A 17733-nucleotide genomic window follows, 5' to 3' on the forward strand; every position below is an offset into this window, starting at 1 on the left:
AGCCCTCATGATGAAAGGGAATTGGGTATTAAGAGCCTCGAGACACACAACCCTGAAATCTGGTTCCCACCACAGACTCCTCTCCTGAGGCTTTGGAGCTCTGCGTGTGTTCTTGCTTTTGTCCCTCTGCCCCAGCACAACCTCAGGAGAAGCTGGCTGAGGCCGCGGGGGCAGGATGGCTGGGCTGTTGGATGCGTGGGAGCACGGGGCCAGACAGACGAGAGCCAGCAGTGTGGAGGGAGCCAGGGCGTGCGAGCTCTGCTCATGGATCCATCAGTGAGCTTGCTGGGAGGTGAGCTGAGAGGTGCAGATGGACGGAGGGGAATCAGTGACCTCTGTGAGCTCGGCCACTGGCTTGCTGCTTTACCCTGCTCAGCTCCTCTAACACAGGAGAAACCACGACAAAGAGGGTAAGTCTGAGACTCCAGACACCATCCTGCCTGGAAACCTGGAGAAACCCCCTGTGCTTCCCTGGGAAGGCATCCAGCCCTTCCCTGCCCATCTCAGGCTGGGAACAAAAAACAGGATCCCTTCCGGACTTCCCAGTGGGATTGTCCCCCTCCCTCCCCTTGCCCACAGCAGCAAGCTGCGGCAGTTCGCAAGCCATTGAGAAATAGAGACCTGTGGGTCCCCAGCGCCGGTGTTAATGTGACGGGGAGAAGGGCCAGCACACCTGATGGTGGCTCGGAATAGGAGGCAAATGATTACAGCTGAAGAGGTCGTATACCATTGTAATCCCGAAAAGAAACATTATGATTCATCATTCCTGATGTAATGTCATCTGTTTAATAAAGCCGTAATTCACTCTGTGCTCATTTTTAATGGGGCTATTTAAGTAATGGCGTTGGGTTTTCTCTTTCCCAACCTCCCCCCACTCCCATACTAAGTAGGGTTTGGACCGAGCACTTGAAAGAGCTATTGGAGCTGAAGACTTTTTTATATTTACAATATCTTTCAGGCCGTAGCTGAATGGGGTATTATTTATGTCAAATCACTACTTACCCTGAAATATGGGGAGAAGGAAAGCCAACAGCTGGATATGGTAATGAGTAAATAAACCATGTGTCCCTTTAATGATAGGGACATGAATTTGTGCCGCATGGGGAAACGGCCGGCGATAAGATGTCTTTGACTGGGGCTGACCACAGAGCAAGGGCACCCCAAAATTTATGTTGCTGGAGGGCTCCCTTGGCAGCTTGCTGGGAAGAACGATGGTCTGATGGTTTGGGGTTGGCTTCGCTGCCTATTCTCTGGGGGGTGTTTTCCACATGCAGACGCAGCAGCATTTGCTACCTCCGACTTGGTGGCACAGTGTGATTCTTTCCACAAAAACCTGGATCTGGAAGTTGTGGTTTCTGTGGATGTCTTAGAAACTCAGGGTTCTTAAAATAAAAATCCAGAAGGGTCATTTTGGGAAGAAGTGGTGGGAACGGGAGTGTCTGTGTCCCCAGTCCAGAGAGAGAAGATGCAATTGTTCTTATGGTTGGTCTGGGTCTTTTTAGGGTTGTTTTCTGTATGTGGAGAGAAGCATGTCTGGGGACATAAATTTTGAATGCAGGTGTTTGACCGCCTACAAATGACATCATGTGTCTGTGTCTTTGCTAGTGCAGAGTGGCAGGAGTGTTTCTGTCTCTGGGGATGTGCTACAAGGGCAAATCCAGTGAGTGGGTGACTGATACAAACAGTTAAAGGAGAGGGGAGATGCCGAAGGGAATTACCTGAAGACAGCAGAAGGCTGAAGACCGTGTTGAAGTAGGCATGCCAAGGTCGAACTTCTTTGTGCATTCTGTCTCCTGTGCAAGGGAAAAAGAGATACGTTCATTTTGTGGCAAATCAGGGTTTGCGTGAAGTTGGTGTAAGGTAAAGCTTGGGACTACAGCCCTTATACTGCAGTTAAGTTTCATACACCTGGACATATGCAGAGGCTGTGGGAGTTCTCGTGGCTGAGCATCCCTCTGTGCTGTGTGGTGTACAGACACAGGACAGAAGGTCCCTGTCTCAAAGAGCTGATGCACCACTGGGTGAACATTGATATGTAGCCAAGTGGGCCCATTTCTCTTGAAGTCAGTTGTATGCCTGGCTCTCCGTGCCTGTAAGAAAAATAAGAACTGCCAAATTGGATGGATCATTTCTGATATAGTAAACTCCTCTTGACAGTGGCCAAGAGCAGATGCTGTGGGAGTGTATGAGAGCTGGGCATTTATGGACAGATCCTTCCCACTATAACTACCTGGCTTTTGGCAGCCCTTGATGTAGGGACTGCCCTAAATAGAGGAGTCTCTTAATGTCAAGAGAGAGTTGACTTTCTGCATGAGAATTATTTAACCTTTTGAAATTCATTCATATGTGTTCACTGTGCGTACCGTTTATTAAAAAACCAAGTCATCCCTGCCCTCTACCATAGTCCTTCTGAAAGAGAACCAGAACTGTAACTTGTTACAGCTGCTTCTAAGATGCTTTGATTTTGTTTGAAAGGGTCGTTAAAAATATTGCACCTTGCCACCCATAGATTGCTTAGTTGGGAGCCACACATGAAGGCCAAAAGGGTTTTGTTTGAGAATGTGCTGTTTTGTCCAGATTTTTTTGCCTAATTCAGAAAGTGAGGCCACTAGTTTTAAGAAGCCACAAATTAAAATAAAAATAAGCTCAAGACCTGCACAGTTTTTGTGGCTAGCTGCACTTTGTATTTTTCCCTAGACTTTTTAGATAAACAACAGGGAGTTTCCAACTCTCTCTCCTGTTATCATACCAGGAGCAAGAAAGGAAACAAATAAGGAAGCTTGGAAAAAAAAAACCCAACCCATAAGCACCTTAAAATACCCTGTGCTCAAAGCAGTTTCTACTTTTGTCCCATCCGGTGGTAATTTATCATGGTGGAATTAGGCGGATGCGGGAGCCAGCCCTCTGCTCTTTGGAGGAGCCAGGAAAGGCGGAGGGCTGGGAAGGTGGGTCCCGTCTGGAGGAGAGCGGTGGTACGTGTTATGGGGGTCGTCAGGCTTCCTGCAGACCCCTCCACCGTGTCTTACAGGCCGGGTCTCCCATGCGGCTCCCGCTGGAGCTGCATCCTGTTTGGACCATGGGATTTGATGCTACACGGACCTCAAAGGAAGGTCAGTGGATGTCGTGTGAGGACACTTGGACTCTTGCTCAGCCTGCAGAGGTGAGAGGATGTCTGGTGATGAAATGGTTAGTGAAGTATAATGCGCTGCGGTTGGGGACGTGGCATTTGGGACGGGTCCTGGCTTTAATATCCCTTCCCTTCATTCCTCATGCTGGTCCTTGCCTACAGAATGGGGGTGATGGTTTTCATCTGCCTTTTAAAGGGTTTTAGATCTGACGTGCTCAATGGCTGAGACTTTGGTAGGGGGATTGTTGCCAATTTCCCTGTAGACGTTCAAAATGTCCTTTGCTCTTGGTACAACTCAGCGTAGCTTGGTCTGAACACCTGCACTCGTGTCAAATGCCACTTAATTCCACCCGCGGTCTTGGTTTGGGCTCAGTGGAGCAGAGGGCTGGTCTTCATTACTCCAGCCCTGTATAAGCAGCTGCTAAGGCTGAATACCTTTTGTGCAGTGAGAGGAAATTGTTTCTGCCTGCCTTTTATGTCTGCACTATCACCTGAGGAGCCCTCGCTGCAAGCTACCAGGGCTGTGCTCACATGGCTTAGAGCAGGAACTGAAACCAGCATGTCTCTCCTAAAACAAATACCAGAAATCACATCTAATGAATGCTGTCGAGAATGTGAAATTTGTGGGTAAATCGTAACATTGTCCATGGGGTCAGCAGAGAAGGATAAACCTGCCACTTACAGATGTTCAAGGCAATAAAAAGGGCCCGTAAAGAAAAGCCCCTTATTGCCAGGCAAAGCCACAAGCGCAGAATTGCGCAGTGCCTGGGGCCTCCCGCTTTCCCGGGAAGCAGGGAAGGGGTTAAGTCTGGAGCCAAGCGCTCAGCTTGCTCTGTATTATGTCCAGGTGGCATGACGTGTGAACAGACGAAAGATAAAAATCGCAGCGGATAAAATCACAGAGGAAATGGCTCTGTCTGAGCCCGGATCACGACGCCTTGCACTGACCCCGCAACCTGAGCTCCATCAGTCAAGTTGTCCTTCCCTTGACTTCTCACCCCATGCTCTGCTGCTGCTGCTACTCCATAAAAGAGGAGGGTGGTGGGAGGAGGGGAGAGGCGGCTCAGCCTGATGACTAAGAGGGTCTGAGGACATGGGTCAAGTTCTTTCTGCTGGAGTCTGGAAGGGAAAGCTGAGTACTCTACCAGACCCTGCTATAAAACAATCTTCCCCATAAAAGGACCAAACGAGTAACCGGGAGACGAGTGCGGTGCTCATCTTGCCTTGGCTGGGGATGGGGGTGGTGGAGCAGAGCCAGGCTGCCCCAGCCGTTGGAGACCCTCGCTGCCCAGCAGGGAGAGCAGTAGCAAGGTTAGGGCCTGGGGCTTTGCTTTTGAAGCTGTAAGATCTGCGACTCATCTGTCAGTCGGTCCCTTTCCATCCATCCCGGCCAGCTTGGCAGCTGTGTATATGTTAGCTCCGCTGCTTGGAGGCGAGGGGACAGACCAAGCTATCTTGTGCAAGGATGTTGCTGCACCCTTGGTGCCTGGTCACCTTTGAGAGAGAAAGTCTTTGAGGGCTTTGATCAACTCTGTGAGCATTTCTGGGGGGAATGAAACTCCTCAGTCTCCTTGTTCATCCGAGACAGGTGGCATCAGTGACAGAAATAAAGTGTGCCACTGTCCCGGAGCCAGGCAGCCACAGCTGTAGGGAGAGGCACTCTCCAAGCTGGATCGCGCCTTGCTCTCAAAGGAGCCATGTTCGCTGCAAGGGCTGGAGGATGCTGGAATTTGCTCCCTTTGTCTGATCCAGAAGAGACTAGTTTTGGGGAAGGCCTTCTGGGCATGCTGCATAAGACATCTGTTTTACAGGGTGTTTAGGACGGAGCTCAGCTCAGGCTTCCCAGAACTGGGAAAGGCTGGGAAGTGGTTCCCAGCGGTAGCTGGCTGAGTTCCCCTGCCGTAATTATCTTTTGCAGCCCCGGGATTTGAGTGTATTACCAATGACACTGTGCTAGGGCAATAAGAAGTGGAAGGGAGTTTTTAGGTGATTAGTCTAAACTGCTCTCTGCATTTAAAAAAAAAAAAAAGAAAAAAGTGCTTTGTTCTCTCCTGTGGTATAAAGGTGCAGGGGACCACAGCTCTGGTGGCTTGTGGCTTCATGTCTGTACGGAAACTTGTATTTTCAGTTCAGCTTTAACTAATTCCCTGTGTATTTTATTTTAGCTTAACTTAGCCTGGTTTAATTGGAATTTATGCACCAGAATAACCAAGCTGGTTTAGAGCTGGCACCCCCTGAGCTGCAGGTGGGCTTTGTTTTTAGAGATGCATGCAGAGGTACAGGAGACTACTACGGTCTCGGACTTATTGGGAACAGACCTATGCCAGTAACATGCTTCGGCATCAGTAGATGCAGGTACTGAGGGGCCTTCAGTCAAATGGGGAGTGTGATCGAGCTTAGGTTAAGCATCTGCTGAGTTAGTCACCCAGTCTGTGTGCATATGAGGCCTGTGGGCACTGAAGGGGCTAATGCTCTGAAGTCAACATATGCCATGCTAACTCATCCCAGGGCTGGGTGCACCTACAGTGATGCCTGGGGCTCACAGTGGAAGGTGAAGGCTTATAAAGCCCTCTCCTTCCTGGAGCGTTGCTCCCCTGGGGCTTGTGAGGGCTGTTGGCCATTGCCTGTTTTATCGTTGCCTGCTTGGAAGGATGTACAGCGACAGCGAGAGCACCTCCAGACTGAGACATGACCTGGTAAAAGGAGGATGCATGTGTCCATTAAAAACTGATCTAGAGCTTAATGAGCATCACGCCTCTGCCTCTCCTTGCTATAAGGATGGTCAGGGTATAGTGACTAGACCCTATCTGGGAGCAAAGGTGTGTCTTGGTTTGAAAGAAATCTATTGTGGCCTTTGACAGCATGGGTAGCAAGAGCAAGTGGGTTCAGAAAATGCAAGCAGTGGTTGAGAAGACTGAGGACTTCTTCCCTGTCCTGACTGAGAAGGGAAGAGGTAACCCAGGAGCACACACTCTGGCAAGGATGTGGGAAAGGTCCACAGAAATGGACATAACTTTTCTGGGGGGCAAGAAGCTTGTCTGTGAGCAAAGCAACCTCCTCACATGGAGGACTGGGTGGCTGCATTTCAGGTTCCCAGCAGGCTCTGTAGATCATCTCCTGCTCAGCGAGCAGATGAGGAAGCCCATCTGTGTCCGTCTCCGCTCCCAGAGAGGCTGGCGAGCATCACCACTTCTCCTCTCCGGGGAAGGCAGCTCCGTGGCACGACCTCCCACCTGGGGAAACGAGATCAGCAAATGACTCCTAAGTAGCGTGTCCATCACTGTCAAATTGACCATGGATGTCAAGCGTGAATCGGCTGTCCCCGCAGCACGGCCGGAGCCAGCCCCTTAGCTGGCTGAGTCGAGCTGTGCTGACTCCCTGTGATAGCATTTTAATGTGAGGGATGACAGAGGCCTCCAAGTTAATGTCTGCAGAGAGGTGACAGTTTTGAATGTCAGCCAAAGTGGAAGGCCTGCCTGGAATTTTGCGGAGAGTGAAGAGGATGGGCATGAAATTAGCACAGGCAACCGTGTCTGCTGGCAGCCTTGTGGCGCTGATGCCTGGTGCTCCCGAGAGCTGGCCACCTGACCGGACCTTCCCGCTTGGACCTTGGAGAACGACCCCCATATCTCCCAACGCGGCTATTCCCAGGAGTGTCTTCAAAGACTGGAGGAGGGACTCAAGCCTGGAGCTCACTGTTGCCCTCCTGGGAGGACCACTGGGATGTGGAAATGGCAATAGAAATGCCGCACTGGTGATAGGAGATGGAGATAAGATCAGAGCCGAGCTGGTGTCTGTCTGCCGTTATTAAGAATAATCGGTGCGTGTATTTAGATGAGGCCTGGCTCTCAGGAGCTTGGCTGGCTGCCTGAATGGCCCCATGGAGTCCCACAAGGAAGGCACTCCTGGTGATTAAAATCTGATGGCAAAGAGCATCCGAGTAATTCTTAAACAGCTTATTCACGAGAGGGAGCGAAAGCCTCCTGATGCTCATGGTACAGATGAGGAAATGGCCAGTACAAACCAGCCCAGCCCAAATGAGTGGGTATTCCTGTCCCCCTCCTTGACCTTGGGCCAGGCAGCTCGCTTTGTGCCTCAGTTTCCCTCCCCTCCATGGGAGAAGAGGCTGGGTTTCTTTACGGAGAAATGTTGGGGAAAATAAATGGCTCCAGGGTTGCAAAGGGCCTGAAGACTGCAGGTGGGAGGCATTTCTGAAAGGAGACGAAAGCAATGACAAGATACTGAACACAGCCAAGAGCTAGGCTGGGTTTATTACAGAAAAAATGAGGGAGACGTCCGTGGTCAGCTTGATAAATCGTCTCCCCCTCAAAGCTGTATTTCTGTGTTATTGTTCACCTGCGATGGGATCTTGACAAACTCTCCCCGGGCTCAGGGGCTAATTGCTGAGTTCACAAAGTTGCAGAAGATCGTCTGCGCTGTTGTCTGAGCTGGGACTGGGCTGAACTGGTTGTAGACTGGCCATTGGGAAACCAGTAATGGGTCTATTTGGTAATGCAATACAGGGTACAATATTCCTTTTTAATCCAGTAGAGCCCAAACCCCTTCAAAGGGTAATTCTATTCACTGGTAACCTTCAAAACGGGGAGAAGAGCATATTTCTGTTTGGGTTCCTTATGAGATATTGTCTTTAGTGTGCAAAAGGATTTTCAGAAACCTGGTGTTGAATGGCCAGGAAGATTAGGGAGCAAGACGCTCTGCCTCTGCTACCTGCAAACTGTATTTATGTCCTTCCTGCAAAAGCACAGGGAGGAAGAAACAGGTTGGTTGGTTTTACTTCAGTCTCTGTTCCAGCAGGGCCACAACTTGGGGACTCTTGTGTCCTGTTGTGGCCCTGTATGCACACACTTTGACTTTAATATTTGGGAAGTCACAGCTTTGATACAAGAGAGCTTTGCGAGAGAGATTCCCTCACTCCCAAAGCAGGATTTTGACTGGGAGCTGTTTAAATAAAAATCTGTCTTGCTATTTGCATGTAGATAAAGCAGTGTAAGGAATGACAGCAGCTATTGTATGAATGTGGTTGGCTTGTGAGGAAGAGGATTGTGGCTGTAGTTACAGGCAAATCCCTTCAGAAAATATCTCCTGGGTGTTGGGAGGTCCTGGAGACTCCAGGAGCCACTAACCCAATCCCTGTGTTGCTGGGATGGCACCACAGACTAGGCTGAGAGGGTGTTAGCAGAAGTAGTGAATTGTGGCTGCTCTTCTTGCCAGGGATTCATGTCTAGCTGCCTACGAGCATGTGCAAGTGGAGATGATGAAGGCTTTGGCCGCCTCTTGCTTGAACATAGAGTCCCACTTTGCCATTGCACTGAGAGCTGCAGGGTGGCAGTAGGCCAGTTATGCAAAAAACCCCACTGGAACTCCTCACAGGTATGTAAAAAGTCCATTATATGTTAAAACAAACAAACAAAAAAACCCCCCAACCCAAAACCAAAACCAAACCACCAAAAACCCAACACACCCACAAACCAAAAAACACTTCCAAAGGAAAATAAACTGTGGACCACCTAGTTCTCAGCACCCCAGAAGTTCAAGTTAGTGTTGGCTGGTTTTAGCTGGATACTGAAATAAAATGGTATTTGTGCTGAGAAAAGCCTGCTTAAAATAAGGAAGGAAAATGTCTAAAGTGAATTTCAAATTTCTTATTTTAAGTTTAATGCTGTCTTTATATGACTGGGCAATTGACTGGAGAAATCTTGGGCTTTGTTTAGCTATTTTTCTTGGCAGCACTTTGACCTCTAGGTATCTCCTGGTCTTGACCTTAGCTCTTTTCCAGTGAGACAGCCTTGGAGGAATGCTGCAATTTGCAGACTCTTAATCCCAATACATCAAATGCCGGTCTTGCATGTGCTAAAGTACTGACCTGTGTTGTCCTAGCCAGTGCTTGTCTGCCCTGCTCCGTGGCTTCAAGTCTCTTTCTTCGATAGTGTTGAAGGACACTAGTAAGCTTGTCTCTCCCTGGGAGGATGTGATGTTTGACCCTCTCCTCTGGACCCAGCACCCAGGCGGCTCTTGCTGGTCCAGTCTCGCTCAGTGGTGGCATAGGAGGGATCTCGCAGGGAGGCTCTGGCTCCAGTGCAGCCCATTGAGGTCAACCAGGAGGATGCCTCTCATCAGCTTGTGGTTTTTGGTGGAGGAGAACTTCCCTGCCATCCCCGTTGCCATGCAGAGTACTAATTTTCCTTCGCACCAGTTCATTCTGGACCTAATCTGGAGCCTGTTAGCTCCCAAAGTATGGGTGGAGGGATTGTGGGAGAAGACCTACACGGATTACACTCCCACTTGCTGCCATCCCTGCCTCCTCTGCTAAAAGCTGTGACCTGAGAGTGTTCCTTCTCCTCAAACTCGGGCTACGAGCTAACGCAGAGGAGAGATGTGTGCGGTCGTTTATCCTCCTCATCGACAGATGGGATCCGACAGCTTCTTCCCTTATGCAGTCACAGACTCCACAGCTTGCATCTTTTCCCCTTTTCTGCCAGGAATAACTTTAGGGGGGGCTTTAAAAAATGTTTCATTAATGCTTCTGGAAATGTTGTTTTGTGTGTGAATTGCAGGAACTATTTACAGTAACTTCTTAAATGAACCTTGCGAAATGGGAATAATTTCGCTGTGTGCAAATTTCACAGCCTTTTTACTGTTCTGTTTTTTTTTTTTTTGACAGCTTCTACATTTTAAAGTTATGGCCCCAGGTCTAAGAAACCCAGTGTCTTTTTGGGCCAGGTGAATTATGAATCAGCCTTGAACTCCCTTCATAGCGCTGAGTATTAATGTGTCCATATTGCAGAGGGTTAGTGACTTAACCAGTGGGTTGAGCAGAGAGCAAAGAGGGGACTTGAGGTCTCCAAGTGTTTAAGGCAGGGCACTATATTCTTTCCCTGCTAGACAGATGGGAGACAGTGAGGCCCATGGACCTTGGAGAAATTAATGGGGCCCTCTAAAAAAACATCCTGCTTGGAAATGAAATGTTAGCTGCACAGCCGTGCGCTCTGTGTGGCTGCCTTTATTTTTATTGGCCCCTCATCCGTTAAAGTTGTAACCTCCTGCCATCATCCCAACTTTCTGCGTTGGGAGAAGGTTTGGTGGTAGAGCCCTTCCACGAAGCGTGGGGATACTTGCCAGTTGTGCTGTCTGCATCTCGTTTTAGTGGGGGTCATTAACCAATTATCAGCTTAACTGAAGATACTTGCTGAAAATTTAATTAAAACTGATTATGTGAGGTGTGCTTTTTGGATGGGGAGCTTCGGCGTGGAAAGTGGCTTGTCAGGAGCAAAGAGCATAGACTCCGTGGGCAGGCAGCAGGCTTGGATGCGTAATTGAAATGGTGGGTAGCTGTCAACAGTTGCCAACAGCCCTCAGTTTGCAAGACCTCTTGCTATGGCGGGTGTTTTCCATGGAGTTTGGGTGGGACTGAGAGCTGCAAGCTCTGACCTGGTTTTGGCTGGTGCCCGACTTGATGTCCCCACATGAGATCTGGGGGTGTCATGTCTGATCCCCTGGCAGCCAGAGGGGCTGTGGCCGATCCGGTCTGGGCCACATCTGCAGCGTTTATTGACTTGGGCAAGAGAAGCAGAGTCTGCTTCGTCCTGTGACTTGCTGGACTTGGACTTCTGATAGCTAAGTATATAGTGAGGAGTCAGGATGGATCCTGCTGCAAGGCTGCATTTGGTTGAATGGGGCCATGTATTTTGTTTAAGGGTTTTGTTAACAGGTTTCGTGCTTCTGAAAGATGTTTTGAAAGGAGTCCTGTGCAGGCACCTCTCTTTAGATGCTCAAATACAAGCATGGCAAAGAAAAGCATGTCTCTCCTTCCCCAGCAGAAGGAGGGCTGCTCCATGGACACGAGCGCATGTGTGGGCCACAGCCAGCTGTGTTGGCCTCTGTTCTTGTAGAAAGCAAAATACTATGCTGATACTCTCTGTTTATCCTGCTAAGTGCTTTTTGCCTGCTAAAGAGAGGGATGACAATATAGTAGATGTCTGATTATATCTCTTAAACCTTTCTTAAATATTTTGGGCTGGTCAGTTTTGTTGATCTTTCCTAACTTATGTGAGTTATCTGCAGATCCTGGGTTTCTGGAGAAAGATGCGTTGGATAATGTTGCAGCCCCTCTTGTCCCCAACATCCTGAGACTCTTTCCTACCTCCCAAACCAACCCTGCTGGCTTCAGGTTTTGACTTGCATAATTTATTGCTCTCTTCTTTACAGCAGCCCCTCTGGTAAAGCCTAACCTCATCTTGTTGAGCTTGGCTCCTTGGCAAGTCTGAATCTTACAAATTTGTCCAGGTTCAGAAGAAAAACAACCGTTTGAGGGTTTACAATTGAATTGAAAGCCAAAAGGAAACACAGCATTTCATTTTGGATAATTAATAGATTTTCTGATAGAACAATAGCACTGATCTTTTTGTTGATATTTAGTAATAAGTGCTGTCACTGAAATGCTTGTTTTGAAATATAATTTTAAGTGAATTTGAAGCAGAAGGCATTTCAAGGCAAGGAAAACTGAACTGCTAGGCTCAGGAAATATTGCAGCTAGACATTCTGATTTTGCAGAATTAAAATATTTCAGTGTGTAGAGCCTTCAGTGTGAAGGAGTCAGGAGTGATTTCAGAAGTATTTCGATGTTACTGAATCTGCCTTTCTCCCTGGTTATATACATAATAAGTGTGTATGGTAGTGGAACATTTTTTACCTGGTTCCACAGTAAATAAGTAGGTAGCACAGTCCTTTGGTGAAAAGCCTTAGAATATAAATAGACAAACTGGCAAGTTATTTCATCTCTGGATACTTTTGTCCGCCAGCAAAAGAGTAATTTTTCACTTGCCCAGTTCAGTCTTTAGCCAAGCCAAGAACTGAAGCTGGGTCTTGCGAGTCCTTGTCCGTGTCCCACGACAAGATTCCTGTCTTTTCTCTTTGTTTGTGGTTTGTGATTAATCGCCGGAGTCTCCTGATATTATTTCTGTTCTGCTCTCTGACTGTATGATTTGAAACTTTATAAACAGGCCATAGCAAATGCATGTGACATACAAAAATATGGGTATTCATCAAAGTAGCACAGCTGCTCCTGAAACAATGGTGCTAAGGAAGCCCATTCATGCTAATTACAGCAGCACAAAGAATTGTGTCGCTAAATTTGCTGGCGGGTCCAAAAAATGTTTTGGCTTGACCTGAAACAGTCTCTTTTGGGGAAGAAGTTTTTGGCAAGTTGAAACAGTTTCACTCTAGAAGAAGCATTTTGTTTTGAAGTTAAGGATTTGCTTTAAGTAGAAATTAAGAATTAGAAGATGGAAACATTTCTTTTTAAGTTGAAGTGGATTTTTTTATTTTTAAGCAAAAAAAAGTCCTTCTCTTGCCACTAACAGTTTGATAAAAAGGAATAAGTGGGTGACCTGTTTTAATAGGGCTGGAATGGTATTTTTGGCAACCTCTTCTCCCGAATCTGAGCTCTTCAGCTGCTGAAGGATTGTCTGACCCTTCTGCAAGCGCCCAGGAAAAACACCCCACCTGGGCGTCTGAAGCTTGAGGTCTGGGCGGCCTGTTGCTGCTCTGCTTTGCTTTCAGCCTGACGTGCTGAGCAAGTAACCCTGGTGAAGCCTAGTAGCTCCTCGTGTGGTGCTGCTTGCTGGGGGGAGAGAACAGGGCAAATTCTTCTTCTAAGTGTTGCTGAGCCCAAAAGGAACCAAGTGTAATTACAGTCCACACACCAATATTTCCATGCACTCCTCTGATGGCACTCCAACAACACAATAATATTTTCCTTTCTGAAAATAGCGTACTGATTTAGTAAGATCCTTTAATGTTTAGAAAGTCTGGAAATGCATAATTAAGGTATCCAGCCAATTCCTCCTTTTGCCTTGTAATTATTGTTTGTTCATTATCACCCCGAATGACTTCCGCCACCCACTCAAGCTTAACTTTGCCCCGCAAATCTGTCAAAATAGAGATGCATATCAACATTGCAAATTGCTATTACGACAGAGGGAACAAACTTCCTTTTTCTCTCAGATGAATCAATTTTCAACATAATTTCACAATCGTGCAGTAGGTAGAATGATTTACTGCTGCACAATCTCTGCCTGCCTTTCTCTTCAAAATCTTACCTGCTCAAACCTCCAAGTTCGTCATTGTGTCTCGGGTACCTAAAACGGCCCCAAAGAACTGTTGCAATTCGTAACATCCAACATCATATCAGTAAAGACCGTTCCCAAAGCTGCTTGGGAGCTGGGGCAGTAAAAGGATAGCAGCCTCACTCCAGACACCTGAATTAAGGTGAAAAAGCAAAATGTTTCCAGCCCACAGCAACTTCGCTGACTTCACCAGGAGCTACTTTGTTTATGCAATATGGTGCTCATTGTAGTCCACGTGAGTCAATGGGAAAACTGCATTTCACGTTGTTTCAGTCCCTGCTTTTATTAAGCAGCCATTTGGATGACATATGGAAATTAATGTTATATTTAGGCATGTTCCTGTATGTCCATGAAGACAGTTACAAAACTATTTTTAACTCTAATACTTGTACTAATCCTCCTAAAACTCACCAAGGGGCACTAACTCTTCTCCAGCAGCAGAGGAAAACTCAGTCTGGTCTTTAGGGGGATATTTCTGGATAGGAAGATATTTGCCAGAATAACCCGTTCAGTTCACTCTGGTTCTGCTCTTATCTCAAGTTGCTCTGCCCTTCTTGCCAGCATCCCGCTGATTCCTTTGGCTTGTGCTACCCACAACCTTGCCGTAGCAAGTCCCAGGACTTGGCAAATGCCTTGAGCTGCTCATGGCTCTGGCAAGCACCAGCAGATGTGTTGCAGATCTGTTCCAACACACATCTGTGTGGAGCTGTCCCTGTAGCGGCCATGTCAAAATCTGGGATGCTGCTGCTTGTGCATGCCCTGCATGTTGCTTCAGGTGTTTGTTTCCAGTTCCTAGGCTTGCACATGCCTACCCACCGCACAAAGGTTTCCTGAGCACATCAGGTAACCAGCAGCACCTCTTCTCTCTTTCAGGAAAGACTTTCTTCCAAGCCTTTATGGGATGGAGAAGCCGTAAAGACTGGGTTAACAGCTGACATTGTGGATGGGCCAACCAAGTTGCCAATGGAGATGCAAAAGCACCACTGAAAGCCCCGAGATTGATTTCTTCAGGAGCTTTTGTAGAGAGGCCAGAGGCGGTGTGCCAAGATCTCCCGGGATGGCTCCTGTCTGGGGTATTACTGCAGATTCCTGTTCATGAAACCCTTGTTCTAACCCGCTGGAGTATTTTGCATGCTGCGGGATGCCTGCTGAAGGATCTGTACCATGCTTCAGGCATGGCCTCCCCCGAGGGCCGGCATGTCACAATAATGTAATTTCTCAGCTTGATCCAGCTGGTGGGTGGGTAGGGAAGGAGCTCTCTGCTCCCTGTGCAGCTCCGTTCGGCAAGAGTGTTTCTGCTGGGATGCCAACCCTGCTCAGGCTCAGATAATCCAGGGGAAGGGCCTCTGTGTTTGGCATTTTGTCTTCCCCCCCCTGCCCCCCAGCATCTTCTGCTACCCCACATCATCTCTAGGCCTCCCTTGGGAAGCTGCTTTACCTGTGATGGGATGCAGTATGTTGGTTGTATGCTCAAAGCAGCCTCTGCCCCCCTAACTGTGCACTGCAGCCCAGCCCTGGGGCGCACGGACCTACGTCCATTTTCCGTGCAGTCCTGAAAGGGAGCGCGGCCCGCGGGTCAGACGAATTTCTCCAGGACAAAGGAGCGAAATTGCTTCATCTCCTGGGTGAGGGCACTTCCATGGCGGCATGCACTCGGAGACGTGCGTGCCTCGTTCTGCGGCTGTGCTGTGGGCAGCTCCACTGGCCAGCGTGCGACGATTATTACCTTGCACTTCTGCACTGCGGTGTAGTGATGACTGCAATTTATCAGGCTATTCCCTGGTGGACTGGATTTGACCTGAACGCTAGAGTGTCTTGGTGCTTTCAACCAGCTCCACTCACGTGGTGCCCATGCTGGCTTTCCTGGAAGGCAGGCTGATCTGGCGGGAACTGCCTGACACATCGCCATCAATGCGTAATAACCTTTATTTAGGGGGGAAAAAAAAAAAAAAGAAAAAAAGAAACAGAAAAAACAACCTTCTGCCCACGGTCCCATGGTAACCTTAGCAATATGGGCATTAATGTCCAGAGAGCTTTCTCCTCTGGACAGTGGGGGAGTTAATGGGTTTAGATTATTTGTGGTTATCTGGATTTCAGATTGACACCATAAATATTCAAACTCTGAACCTGGCTGGATGCAGCCGCTGTTGACTTTTGTATGACCTAGCTGGAAACTTTAAATCAGCTGTCGACTTGACTTTCAAGGGAGTGAAATGCTCCAAATCCACTAGATAGCATCTCCTTGGTGTTTTATTACCTCCTGAGAACCTCACTTTGGTAGGGACCCAACTCCAGCCTCCTTTCAGAAAGCGGAGCTTTGTTAGCCTTGCAAAGCCATTAAACCTGCCATGTGGGAATAGGGGTGTCCTACCTTGTGGCAACACACAGGGCTTATTATATAAAACGTACATGATTAATATACAAGCAAAATGAGTCCAGATGCAAGCCTAGCATCGTGTTATTAATAGGCTAACATAGATCTCTATCAATGGTGCTCTCTGTTCGCTAGATCACACTGGATGCTGCATTTTGAGTGGGCTGGGGTTTTTTGTTTGTTTTTGGTTTTTTTAAGTCTTCCTTTGTCTTTTGAGATTGATATATGGGGCTTCGCTACAGGTACTGAATACGTTTTGCTCCTGATGTACAATGTGCTGTCGTTCTGGTCAACAACCCGGGGCTGGTTTGTAAAGTGCTGAGTAAGTCAGAAGTGAAATACCGTGAGCAGCTGTGAGGATGGTTAGGGCCAGCAGTGCCACGCCAGTGACCACAGATTGCTGCGCCGGCACAAGGCGCTCTCTTGCCCGGTGACTGAGAGCAGAGCAGCCCTCCAATGCCAGATTCATCATAGCAAGCGGTGTGTTGAGGGTCACTGTCAGCTTAATGAATGTCACAGCAGCCACAGTGTCAATAAAGGTTACGGCCTTTGCTGAAGAAAGAGACCCAAACACCATTTAAGTAATTGCGTGGTGGCAGTGGGGGGAGCAGCAATGACATATTTGGCTGCTCGACATCTGCATCCTCCTCTGAAGAGCTGGACAGTGCATCCAGAGATGATGCTCTGAAAAGTCACAGAGGTAAAAAAGTTGGGGCCAGACATTTTGCTGGAGTAGACCTGTTGAGAAGGGAACCTGCAGTGTGGCTGGAGTCAAGACGTCCAACCCTCTGTAGCTCCATGGGAGATACCAGAGAGCTCTCTGCCTCTTCTGCCCTCAGTCACCTTGGCCCACCTTTCCAAAGATGTTGCTGAATTCGATTGCCCGGCTTTGAGGCTGGTCTGGTTTCACAGCAGTGCGGGGCACTCAAATACTGACAGTCATGTGGTGTGATGGGGTCTCGGGTCCACGCAAAGTGGTCCAAGGTAGGAGCTGTTTTCGAAAATGTAGGGGCTGGCAAGTCTGGGCTGACAGCTTTTAGACTAATTGGTTTGATGGTCTAGTCCTCTAATGTGATGTTTTATTAGGTCCAACAGATTTCTGTTCCAAATTCCCTGGGGAGCTCTCCAAAATAACTGTTCAATGAATAGCTTTTTCCCTGCAGCTAAGTGAGAGAGGCGCTGGCAATAGAGAGATTTTGGCAAACCAGCCTGACAAAGACTTGGAAAGGCTCTTAGTCCAACCTTACAGATTATCTCACACCTCCTCCGCTCAGCTGGCTTGTACTGAAAGTGAATCGCAGGCAAATGGTTGGGTCTTCTATTGGCCAGGGATGCCTGCTCTAGGTCTTCATTTCATCTCCACCTCTGTTGTGAAGGTGCTTCTTCCTGCAGTTCCTGTTCTTGATGCATCGAGATCCCTCTCTGCAGAAGCCCTCAGAGATGTGTGCTCTCCTGGAGACCACGCACAGGGATTTGGAGGTCCCGGCATGGCCGTAGCTGTCCTCTCATGTCTCCAGCCCACATGGTGTCTTATCCTGCAGCCTGCAGGCAGGCAGTGGGCTCTTGTAGTGAAGTCTTCCTCCAAGCTCACTCTTGGTTATGAAGATGTCTGGGCTCTCTAATACAGATTCACGTGCCTTGTGCTTTTAATATCATGTATGAGTTGCTATCTGCTGACTAAGATTAATTGAATATGTAAAACAATAGATGCTAAGAATTAATACAAGGCTTTGTAATACAAGATAACTTTTATTCTAGTTTGAATACTTCACACAGCAGCTATAAGTACATTAGTTTTATTGATCTATATTCATAGAATTATTTAAATGTACCCTCTGGTGCTGAGTGTCAGGGATTTTCCAATGCGTGCCACTATGCATCTTTCATTAGAGGCTAGCGAAGGCAGATCCAAACTTTGACTGCCCAGGCAAGATTAATTTCATCTTGACAGCCACAGCCAAACACAAGCAGAGTGTGTTTTGAGAGCTGACCACTAACCATGGTCTCACACCACGTACCTCGGAGCGGTTTCCCGGGCTCCCTCCTTCGGGCTCTCCTGCATCGTCAGCGTTTCAGCGCTGCCAGGG

General features: G+C 48.0%; 1 protein-coding gene across 1 annotated transcript in view; it reads left to right on the forward strand.

The window, feature by feature from the left end:
- The window catches only part of ALDH9A1 (aldehyde dehydrogenase 9 family member A1), a 533528-nt gene that overhangs the window by 104642 nt on the left and 411153 nt on the right, over window positions 1–17733 (forward strand). The gene's annotated exons all lie outside the window — the stretch shown is intronic.

This window comes from Gymnogyps californianus, chromosome 8, assembly GCF_018139145.2.
Source record: "Gymnogyps californianus isolate 813 chromosome 8, ASM1813914v2, whole genome shotgun sequence".
Taxonomy (NCBI): Eukaryota; Metazoa; Chordata; class Aves; order Accipitriformes; family Cathartidae; genus Gymnogyps; species Gymnogyps californianus.